We start from the raw sequence: 10,420 nt of genomic DNA, 5'->3' as shown, positions 1-10,420 counted from the left end.
ATCATGAATGCTTGACGAGATTTACAAGTATTAGCATTAATTGAATAAGATGACTAATGTAATCATGTTAATAATCTATAATCTTATTGTAACCTCCTTTTTGTGTGGTTTCCAATTGAATAATAAGAGTTTATATTATACTTGTTTGACGTACCATTAGTGGAACCTCTAACCTTGACATTTGTTATTATCATTGTTTAATCCTTATATTAATATTCCATCTCAAAGTTCTCATCATCATCATCATCTTCTCCTTCTTTTTCTTTATTATTATTATTATTATTATTATTATTATTATTATTATTATTATTATTATTATTAGTATTAGTATTATTACTACTACTACTACTACTACTACTACTACTATTGTTATTGTTATTGTTGTTGTTGTTACTATTGTTGTTGTTTATAATTTGTACAATTAACCTCCTTGTGGTTCGACCCTAGTCTTGCCGAGTTATTTATTACTTCGACACTCCTACACTTAAGAGAAGACATCAATCTTTTAGTCGTGTCAAGTTTTTGGCGTCGTTGCCGGGGAGGTAAGTTTTGTATAAATTATAACATTTATTTTATTTTCTCTTTTTACTTTTCTTGTATATAACTTTGTTTGTTGTCTCTTCTTTCTTTTTCTTTTGTTTTCTTTTTTCTTTTATTCTATTCCTACACGTGCATGAGAGAGTGGTCATGTACATCAAGTGGTAGACTTTGTAGGGTATCCTCATCATTTTTAGAAAATATGGTTGAAGATGATATATAGATAAGCTTAAAAAAGAGATGCTAATTCAATTCAAACTGGAACATTATTCAATCATTGGGTCATATCTAAAGCTATAGATCTTGAATTTTAGTTAGGTTTATATGGCTAGAAAGCTAAGACATAAGCCTAAAACATTCATGAGAGTCGAAGACTCAATTTTGTCATTTGAAAGTCCAAATCTTAGCATCAAAAGAGAAGTTCGAATCTGTCCTACAGCTTAGATATTGTTCAGTATTTATTCCCAAGAATACGGTTCGATAATAGATCGCTTCTAAAGCGCGCATCGCTCATTCCGCACGCAACAATCCAATTAGTTCTCTGGGTGAAAAAACATTAGACATTCCATCTTCTAAAACCTTTTGGCGTACAATAATTTCTATATGCCTATTATGGATTTGTACCCCCTGGGATCGATAAACCTTTTGGATCTTATTAACCAAGGAAATATGACTTTGCATTATGGTTAGCTCAACACCAATCAAGAATCCCCAACGAATTCCTACAATTCTTGTTATGCACTTGTTCCAATTCTCCACTCTCTTTTCTAGGTTAATCGATATTGAATTAATTGAGCGCACTTCTAACACCTGTTCCACTTTTAGAAGACCCTGCATTATATCACTAGATCTCGATTTTTCATATATAAATGTAACTATTGTATCTCCTTCGTAAAGGATTTCCCCATAATGGCCATGAATAGTTGCTCCTGGAGTGGCCGAATAGGGCTCAGCCAATCTTAGCATTACAGAGTCGGTGTGAATAATTAGAACTTGACCTGATTTTAGGCGTGGTCTGTTTTTTGTCATACATACGTTTTCACAAATAATTATGATGATAATTATGATGGAGAAAATACCAATTCAATTTGAATGGATTCAAAACATTGTTACTATACAGATCGTGATTAACAATTCTACCGTTCTTATTCATTAAATAATATTTTAGTACTTTTAAAGTCTATTTTAATTTTAAATTGTTAAGTTTCAAATATTTAATTACCGAGATCTGATTATGAGTTAGTAAATGGTAAAATGAATAAAAATTCCCAATTTGAAGGGCTATTCCTAAAGGGCCCAACAAATTCCTAATTAGAATTATAGAATCTCTTTTAGTTGATTCTTTTATTACATTATAAGATTTTACACCGTTGGATGGATCCATTCGAAAATAATTAGATGATGAAAAAATTATTAAAGATTGACATTCCATATTTCTATTCAATAATGTACTAATACTAATAGTTCCTTGATTTTGTTTAAGTGATTGTGGAATCCTTGTCTTGGAATAAATAGAGCCCATATCTTAAGTTCTAGAAGTCTAAATGCATTGATTTTTTTTTAATGAAAAGCTGAGACAATTTTCTAGAACTTTCATGTGGACTATCTGTTCAAATTTTGATGTTATCAATGACGTTTAATTCAGATAAAAAGATATGGATTGTCATAAAGTCAAGAGGTGACCACCCACTCAACAATTAATTATCAAATCAATTGTTTGAATTTTTTTCCTATAAAAGAAGGCGCTTGCCTTTCAATTCCTTTCCTTTACTTAGTTAACTTTTATCTTATTTATGTTCTTATCTTATTTATTTATGTTTCTCTTCTTGATTATGTTTATCATGTCAAGCTGAAAATGTTACACTAATGGTGCAAGAATAAGTATAGTGTAAACTCAACATGGACCTTAGTGTTTGATACTAACATGCTTTGTATTTGTTATCTTGTTCACTTTTAATACTTTGATTGTTAAATGATTAATTTAGATTTATGTTGTATAACACTTGGTACAACAAATACTTGGCACTTTCATAGCCCAACCGGATAGTATAACCTACACCTAGCTATGAAAGAAACTTGATTTGTTGTTAACATAAGTTATAATCATGAATGTCTGACAATATTTACAAGTATTAGCATTATTTGAATAAGATAACTAATGTAATCATGTTAACAAATTATAATCTGATTGGAACCTCCTTTGTGTGTGGTTTTTATATGAGTAATAAGAGTTTATACTATACTTGTTTGAAATACCATTAGTGGATCCTCTAACCATGACATCTGGTATTATCATTGTTTAATCCTCACGTTAATCTTCCATCTCAAAGTTCTCATCAACTTCTTTTTCTTCTAGTATTATTATTATTATTATTATTATTATTATTATTATTATAACTACTACTACTACTACTACTATTAGTATTATCATTCTTTTTGTTGTTGTTGTTATTTATAATTTATACAATTAACCTCCTTGTGGTTCAACCCTAATCTTGCTGAGTTATTTATTACTTCAACACTCCTGCACTTAGGTTATGAAAGTGCCAAGCATTTGTTGTACCAAGTGTTATACAAAACAAATCTAAACTAACCATTTAACAAACAAGGTATTAAGAATTAAAAAGATAAAAATGATAAGACATATTAATAGCAAGTTGTTTAGAATATAAGCATTGAAGTAGCTAAAGCAAAAGCTAAGGCTAGAATAGTAGGGGATGGTGGAAAGGTTACTCTTTCGTAATTCAGAAAGCTGTTATAAGCCCCTTCCAACCCCCGGATCAAGGGCCTTGCCCATTTTCTAATTTTTCATCTCCTTGGCCAATCCAGCTGAGAAGGAGCGGCTGCCACGAAGGGATGGTTAGATTACTTTATTAATTTTCAATGAGCTCATCCAAGCTTTAAAGGTGGTAGGACTCTTTTATGCTTTTGATCTCTGTAAAGTTAGGCTCGAGTAGGAGCTTCTGGAAGCAGTTGTAGAGAAAAGATTGTCTTAGTGTATGTCCAATGACTTGTGGGACCGATAGTAGTTGGAATATTCAAATTTATCGATCTCGACGGGTCGCTTACACGGAGGTAGAGTTAGCTGACCGTTAGCGATCAACATGTCAAAGATGGCGTCTACCTTACTTTCATCCCCGACTTTAAAGAGTCGTTCTTTGAGAAAAATTTATAGTATACTTATCTTAACACCATTAATGAAACCTTTTCACCTTGACATAATAAACTTAGCTAAACATAATGAAAAAAAGAAACATAAATAAACAAGAGGAGAACATAATTATACAAGTATAGTAAAGGAAATGAAAGGCATAAACAAGAGATTAATGACAACAAAACTTAAGCATTCCAAAAATATAAAGAAAAGGAGCTAGAACATGATCTTGATCTAAGATTCAAGATGCCTAAATACATCGCAAATGCCTCCTTTTATAGGCCAAAATTAAGAACTATTGATTGATGACTAATTGATGAGTGGGTGGCCACATCTTGACATTGTGACAATTCTTGTCTTATTGTCTGAACAAAACATCATTGCTAACATCATAGTTTAAACAAATTTTCTTCATAAAAATTCTAGGAAATTGTTTAGCTTTCTAACAAAAACCAATTGGTGTATTTAGACTTTTAGAACTTGAGATATAGGCTGAACACTGAGTAGTATCTGGGTTGCAGGAAAGATCCGTTATTGCTACAATTTGAACTTAAAAATGATCTTTTTGAATCTTGGACTCTATAAAAGTTTTAGGCTCATATCTTAGCTTTCCATCCATATAGAGCAGACCTAAATCCAAGTTCTATAGCTCCAGTTATGATCCAATAACCAAATGGTGTTCTAGTTTGGATTGAACTAGTATTTATTTTCGAAGCTTAGTCCTCTCTTTGTCTTTACAATTTTGGTAGCTAAACTCAACAATCAATCCCTTGATTTACGTGATAGGATTTCATTTAAGATAAACGTTTACTATAAACTAAAGGTATCTTATATTATTAGATTTGTTATTCTAAAACATGTTCTAGCTAAGGAGTTATTGATACTTCAAATGCAAAATGATGATATAAAACCTTGATAAAAATACACTTTTAAGTACTAATCACAGTCCCCAACTAACTTATTACTATTCCCTAGTAATCAAAGCATTAAAATAGAAAAAAAATTTGCAAGTTTCACAAAGTATGGCATTTATCATTCAACTTGCATTAATCTATCCACATAAACAAACTCTCATTAAGTTTATATATCCGCTCCATACTTAAACAAGATATTAATAAACCTTCCTTTTATGCTCAATGTATTAACATATAATCATGGGGCTTTACTTAGAAGAAAATAATATTATGTTCTAATGTTTTTCTAAGGTTAACTTCCTTGGGTTGAGATTATTATCTTTTTTATTATCTTTTTCTTTAATATATATACAGATAACTGAAAACACAATGCATTTTTAACCCATGTAATGAGCTTTCGGTTAATAACTCTTAGACTAGTTGGTCTTAGGGCATTTAGGTGTTTAGACACCCCTAAGAGCTTAGTAACTTAGGTTGCAAATATTGATACATACATAGTGCAATATTTGATTTCCTTAAATTTTTTTCCTTAACCCATGTAACAAGCATTAAGCTAATAGCTCCGAAGTCAGTTCACTTTAGGGTATTAGGTGTTAAAACACCCTTTCTGGCTTAACTGCTTAGGTTAGGGAGGCTACAAAACCAAAATTATCTACATTTTTTATTATCATTAATATTATCAATTTGTTTTTGTTTTTGTTTTTTTTTATATAAATTATATACTATCCCTTTTCCTTAGTTGTTACTTTTAACATAAAAACATAAATAATGTAATTATCCCATATGCAACCCACAATTATATGTTAAAGTATGTGTGTGAAAATGAATGTTTAAGAATACTTGATAAATATGTAAATGAGCAAAATCAAGTGATGATATTGCGAGAGTTTGTAAACTTGAATATTTCAAGAGAAGTATGTGATAAACCTTGTTATGAATATTGCAAATAACTAATGGAAAATATTTACTAAGATGCATCTCAATAGTCAATAGAATTCTCCCTTACTCTACCATCCTAGTAAAAACAGTTTTGTCAAATGTTTTAAGGTAGAAAGATAGAGTATAGAAGACATCACTTGAAACGTCGACTATTGATACGCTTGAAACACACTTAAACAAATATAAGAAGCAACAAAACATAAATTTATGCTATTAATAAAACTAAAAAACACGTTCTTACAAACTAAGGCTTAAATTGTAGTTATGATTATGGCTCACATCTTTCTTTGGTTTTACATCCAATAATGACTTAAATGTCCTCTATGGGTTGGGGATAGGCTTCTCATCCAGTTTTCTTAAAAACTAGCAAACATTGTCTTTTTTAGTCAAATTCCCAAGACTTTGTCGAGCATGTTCTTTATAGAATTGTGGCTATAAATCATGAATAACACAATGCACATCTCTGCTATGATGTGTCTCAAAAGTCAATAGAAGATTATCTAATGACCTCTTGCTTAGGTCATCCTTAATGAATTGTATTTTATCTTAACAGTTTACAAATGTTATTCCTAAAGAACGACATGTTACATTACAAGTCTATCTGACACATCTGTGACAAACTTTAAGTCATTTTGCATCACATTTCTTTGCGAAAATGCTTTCACCTATTCCAAGTATATATGCAATGAAAGAATTAAATGACTCACCTGATAATCAAACCTTTACTTCAATTAACCAGCGAATATCTTTAGGAATTTCATGATTCATTAACAACCTGAATCTTTCACATTTAGCACGATAAATTTTTGCAATTGCATTTGGAGGCAAAGCAGGAAAATACTTTTTCAATATTTCAAGAGTGGTGTCCATTTTTTAGATGAGAGGAAAAGAGATGCAAAGAAAAGAGAAGGAACAAGGAATTGAATAAATATATACATAGATATCAGTTATCATAGGAAATTGAAAGAACTGACATAAGAGTCATGGAGTACCGTTATTTGCCATTTGACCGGGGTGATAAAGACTAGTAAAACAAAAGTCACACAAAAAAGAAACAAAAAAACGATGTGAGAAAAAGAATCAATATTTTTATACAGGATCACTAAAACCAATCGATTCATTTTCATTAGGGAACTTATCAAAGTAAGCTTTCAAACTATGTCCATTTACCTTAAAAACCATTGTCATTCTTTGGATTTTCAATATCAAAAGCCCTATAAGGACACACATGTTTCTTAATAAATGGACCACTCCATCTTGATCTTAGCTAAGAAATAAATGGAGTCGAGAATTATAATGCAAAACTTTTTGACAATATCAACTTTTTAACAATTTTTACAAGTATTACAAAATGCATACGTGTCCTTATTGTCAAGACTACATCATTGAAATATTTGATCAGGACAATAATTGAATAAGTAAAGGTCATTCTAATAAAAATTCTTCAGTACTCTAGTGGGCTGGCAAAAATCTTGAAGTAAAAAATTGATATTTTTAGTAAACCAAGGCATTGATATAAGAGAAAGTAAGGATTCATCACAAAAGTAATCATTGATTAATGTGATATTAGATGTCAAATCTATTATCACTCTTGATAAAAGATTTGCAACAATATTTTTGGTGCCTTTCTTATCCATGATTTCTTCTTGAGGAACAATCACTTGCAAATCTACATATTCTTCAAACTTTGTTTTACTCATGATAGATTCAAATTGATTATAAACTGATTCTTTAATAACATCTACTTCCTATGAATCATTACAATCTCCAGGTTGCTTACAAAAATTGAAAATATTCATCTCTAATGTCATGTTTCCAAATGATAACTTTATTAGTTCATTCCTACAATTAATCGATGCATTAGAAGTTGCAAGAAATGGATGTCCTAAAATAACAGGAATTGGATTACATGTTTCAACACGTTATGTCTCCAAGATAACAAAATGTATAAGGTAAATGAATTTAACAACTTGTATTAACCTATCTTCAACTATTCCTCTCGGCTCTTTTACAAATCTATCGGTAAGAAAAAGAGTTATAAAAGTTGGTTTTATCTCACCTAAATTGAGACTTTAAAAAATTGAATATGGAAGTAAATTCACACTAGCTCCAAGATCAAGTAAATCTCTTTTAATTTTATGTTCTTCAATAAAGCAAGAAATTATAGGACAACCAAGGTCTTTATATTTCAAAGCATTATTGTTCTGAAGAATTACACTTACTTGTTCAGCTAAACAAACTTTCTTTTTCACATTTAGTTTTGTCTTCATAGTACACAAGTCTTTTTAAAATTTAGCATAAGAAGGTATTTGTTTAATAGCATCCAACAAAGGTATATTGATCCTTAAATGTTTGAAAGTTTCAAGGATTTCAAATTTTTGATTGATTTTTCTTTATTTGGTCATGGCATGAGGAAATGGAAGTATTTGCGGGAAATTAGTCTTTTCTTTACAATGTTCAGGTTCAACCTCTTCCTAACCTTCAGAGATTAACTTATTATCTTTTTTCACAAGGTTTAAGAATGTTTTTTTTCAATAACCTTACCACTACGGAGAGTAATAACTGATTTGACTTGATGCATGTGTTGGCTTCCAAAACAACTTGCGTTTGAATTATATTACCCTTTGAGATTTTGATGTGTTTGAGTTGGAAACTTACCTTTCTCCTAAAACCTGAGAGTAAATGTAAATTTTGCAAGAGTATCTTTTAGTTCTGCCATGGTTTGAGCATTTTGAGTGTTGATTCTTTCTTGCTTTTCAATGAATGTATACAAAGTTTTCTCAAGATTTGTTTTAGAAAGAGAAACATAAGGAGATGCATATCCATAAGAATTTTGAAAATTATGACGTGCTTAAAATGGTTGCTGTGAAGTTTGTGCATTATTGTTACCACTCTTCCAATTGAAATTTGGGTGATTTCTCTAATCAGGATTATATGTTTATGAGTAGAATCATGATTTGGCCATTGGAAACCGCTAAAAGTATTGGCTTGTTCATGGAGACATTCTTTAAAAGAAGGCAAAGTTTGATAGTCATTGGTTGAATGTTCGTTGGATTCACATATTTGACATATAATTTCTTGAAAAGATTTTAATAGAGCACTCTTTTTCAATTCTAGCGCTTCGACTTTTCTAGGTAAAGATGCAAACTTGACTTGGAGGTCATAATCTTTTCTAAGGTTGTGCATTTCTCCACTAAATATATAAGGTTGAGTTTTACTTGGTGCCTCATAACTGTCTGTAGTGTCACAATTTTGAGCATTTTCAGCTAGCAAGTTGACATGACTAAAAGATTGATGTCTTCTCCCAAGTGCAGAAATATCGAAGTAATAAATAACTCGATGATGGTGCATCAAAAGTATCATTAAATCTCTTATTTTACATATATATATATTTATTGTTTTTATCTGGGTTTTTATAATAATTGATGTGCTTTTTAATAATGAAGTTTCTTTTAATGTTTTGCTAGGTTTTTGGAGCTTAAAGGGATTATGTTAGAAAATTTAATGTCTGAATTCAGAACAAAGAATTGAAGAGAAATTTAGTTGAAGTTTGAAGCAAATCTTAGTTCAAATCAGTGCTCCAAATTTTCCCCAAAAAATCAATTCTATTCCAATCCTAGAAAAAATTATCATATGAACTATTTCAAGCCCAAACTTGCCTTATATTATGTGCAAATTTCAACCATCAAACACTCAAGGTTTCAATGTCAATCTTAGCCTAAATAATAGGTACATTTATATCCTCATATAATGCTTAAATTCAGCCCCAAATCAGCCTTAAAATTAGCCCAAGCACAATCCATGATCTTACATGTCCATACAACAAATAACAATTGATTTATTTTGGGTAATTCATTGATCCAAGAAGGCAAACACATAGATGGAAAGTTGGAGGGGTTATTTTTATATTATTTTGGGTCAAAAAAAAAGAAAGAGATAGCTTAGGTATCCAAATGAGGAAGAAAAACGTGCACCAAAGTGGTTTCCAAACTAGTCTGATTTGATTTGTTTAGCCTATAACTTTTAACTCAGGTATCCAAATGAGTTGTTCTTTAATGATCTAGAAGGCGACATAATTTACTATAAATATATCTCTAATAGACATCTCCAAAAAAGGCTTCTAGGAGGGTCGAAATTGCTGTTAAAAGTTAGCATTATATTTGTATTAAATTTTTTACTGAAATTATATCGTGTTCTTCTTCGTAGATTTCAGTTCTTTAGTTTATAAAACTTATTGCTCCAGTTTGATTCAAGTTATTTCATGTTTATTAAATTGTTCTTATATATATTCATGGTCGGCTAATCTCTTTCTTGGATCCAAATGAAGGATGGTGGTGGTTGAGGTGAGTTCTTTAATATATGAATGAATCTTAATGTTTATCTTCTCATTTTCTTCATGAATGTATTATTATTGCAAAAAAAATTCAGAAATCATCTAGGTAATGTTATAATCTTAAATTTTTATGCACAAACTTTAGTCTTGGTATAGAGATTGCTTGATTCAATGTCTTACTTAATATGAAAATATGTATTCCTTCTTAAGCAATAACCAATCTTCATGTTTTTAAACTTCATTGTAATATCTTCCAATCTAGTATCACCATCATTGATATTATATTGAGTTATCTTATATATCTTGAAGGAATCACCAATACATCACCATTAAAATTGATTTGGACCGAGGCTTACTTTTTCTTGTCATTTAAAATCTATTTACATGTTTTCATATTTAAAACAAATCCATCAATTATTTTCAACCAAGTTATTGCTAATTTAATTTCTCTTGACTTTTTTTTGTTACCTAGCTTAATTTCTAGATCTAGCTCTATGTGGATATGACCTCGATCTTACCGAGTTAATTGCTACATCACACATT

The 10,420-nt window shown here is 30.2% G+C and overlaps 1 long non-coding RNA gene across 1 annotated transcript in view; it reads right to left on the bottom strand.

Moving 5' to 3' along the window:
- The window catches only part of LOC105114641 (uncharacterized), an 8,916-nt gene extending 6,869 nt beyond the window's left edge, over positions 1 to 2,047 (bottom strand). The window contains exon 1 of the long non-coding RNA XR_840176.1: positions 1,581 to 2,047. This is a non-coding gene — a long non-coding RNA (uncharacterized LOC105114641). The remainder of the gene's footprint in view (positions 1 to 1,580) is intronic.
- Between the last annotated feature and the right edge of the window lie 8,373 nt (positions 2,048 to 10,420).

This window comes from Populus euphratica, unplaced genomic scaffold, assembly GCF_000495115.2.
Source record: "Populus euphratica unplaced genomic scaffold, PopEup_1.0 scaffold555.1, whole genome shotgun sequence".
NCBI classification, from domain to species: Eukaryota; Viridiplantae; Streptophyta; class Magnoliopsida; order Malpighiales; family Salicaceae; genus Populus; species Populus euphratica.
The sequence above is the reverse complement of the archived record's forward strand: the minus strand, read 5'-3'. Positions and strand labels throughout refer to the sequence as shown.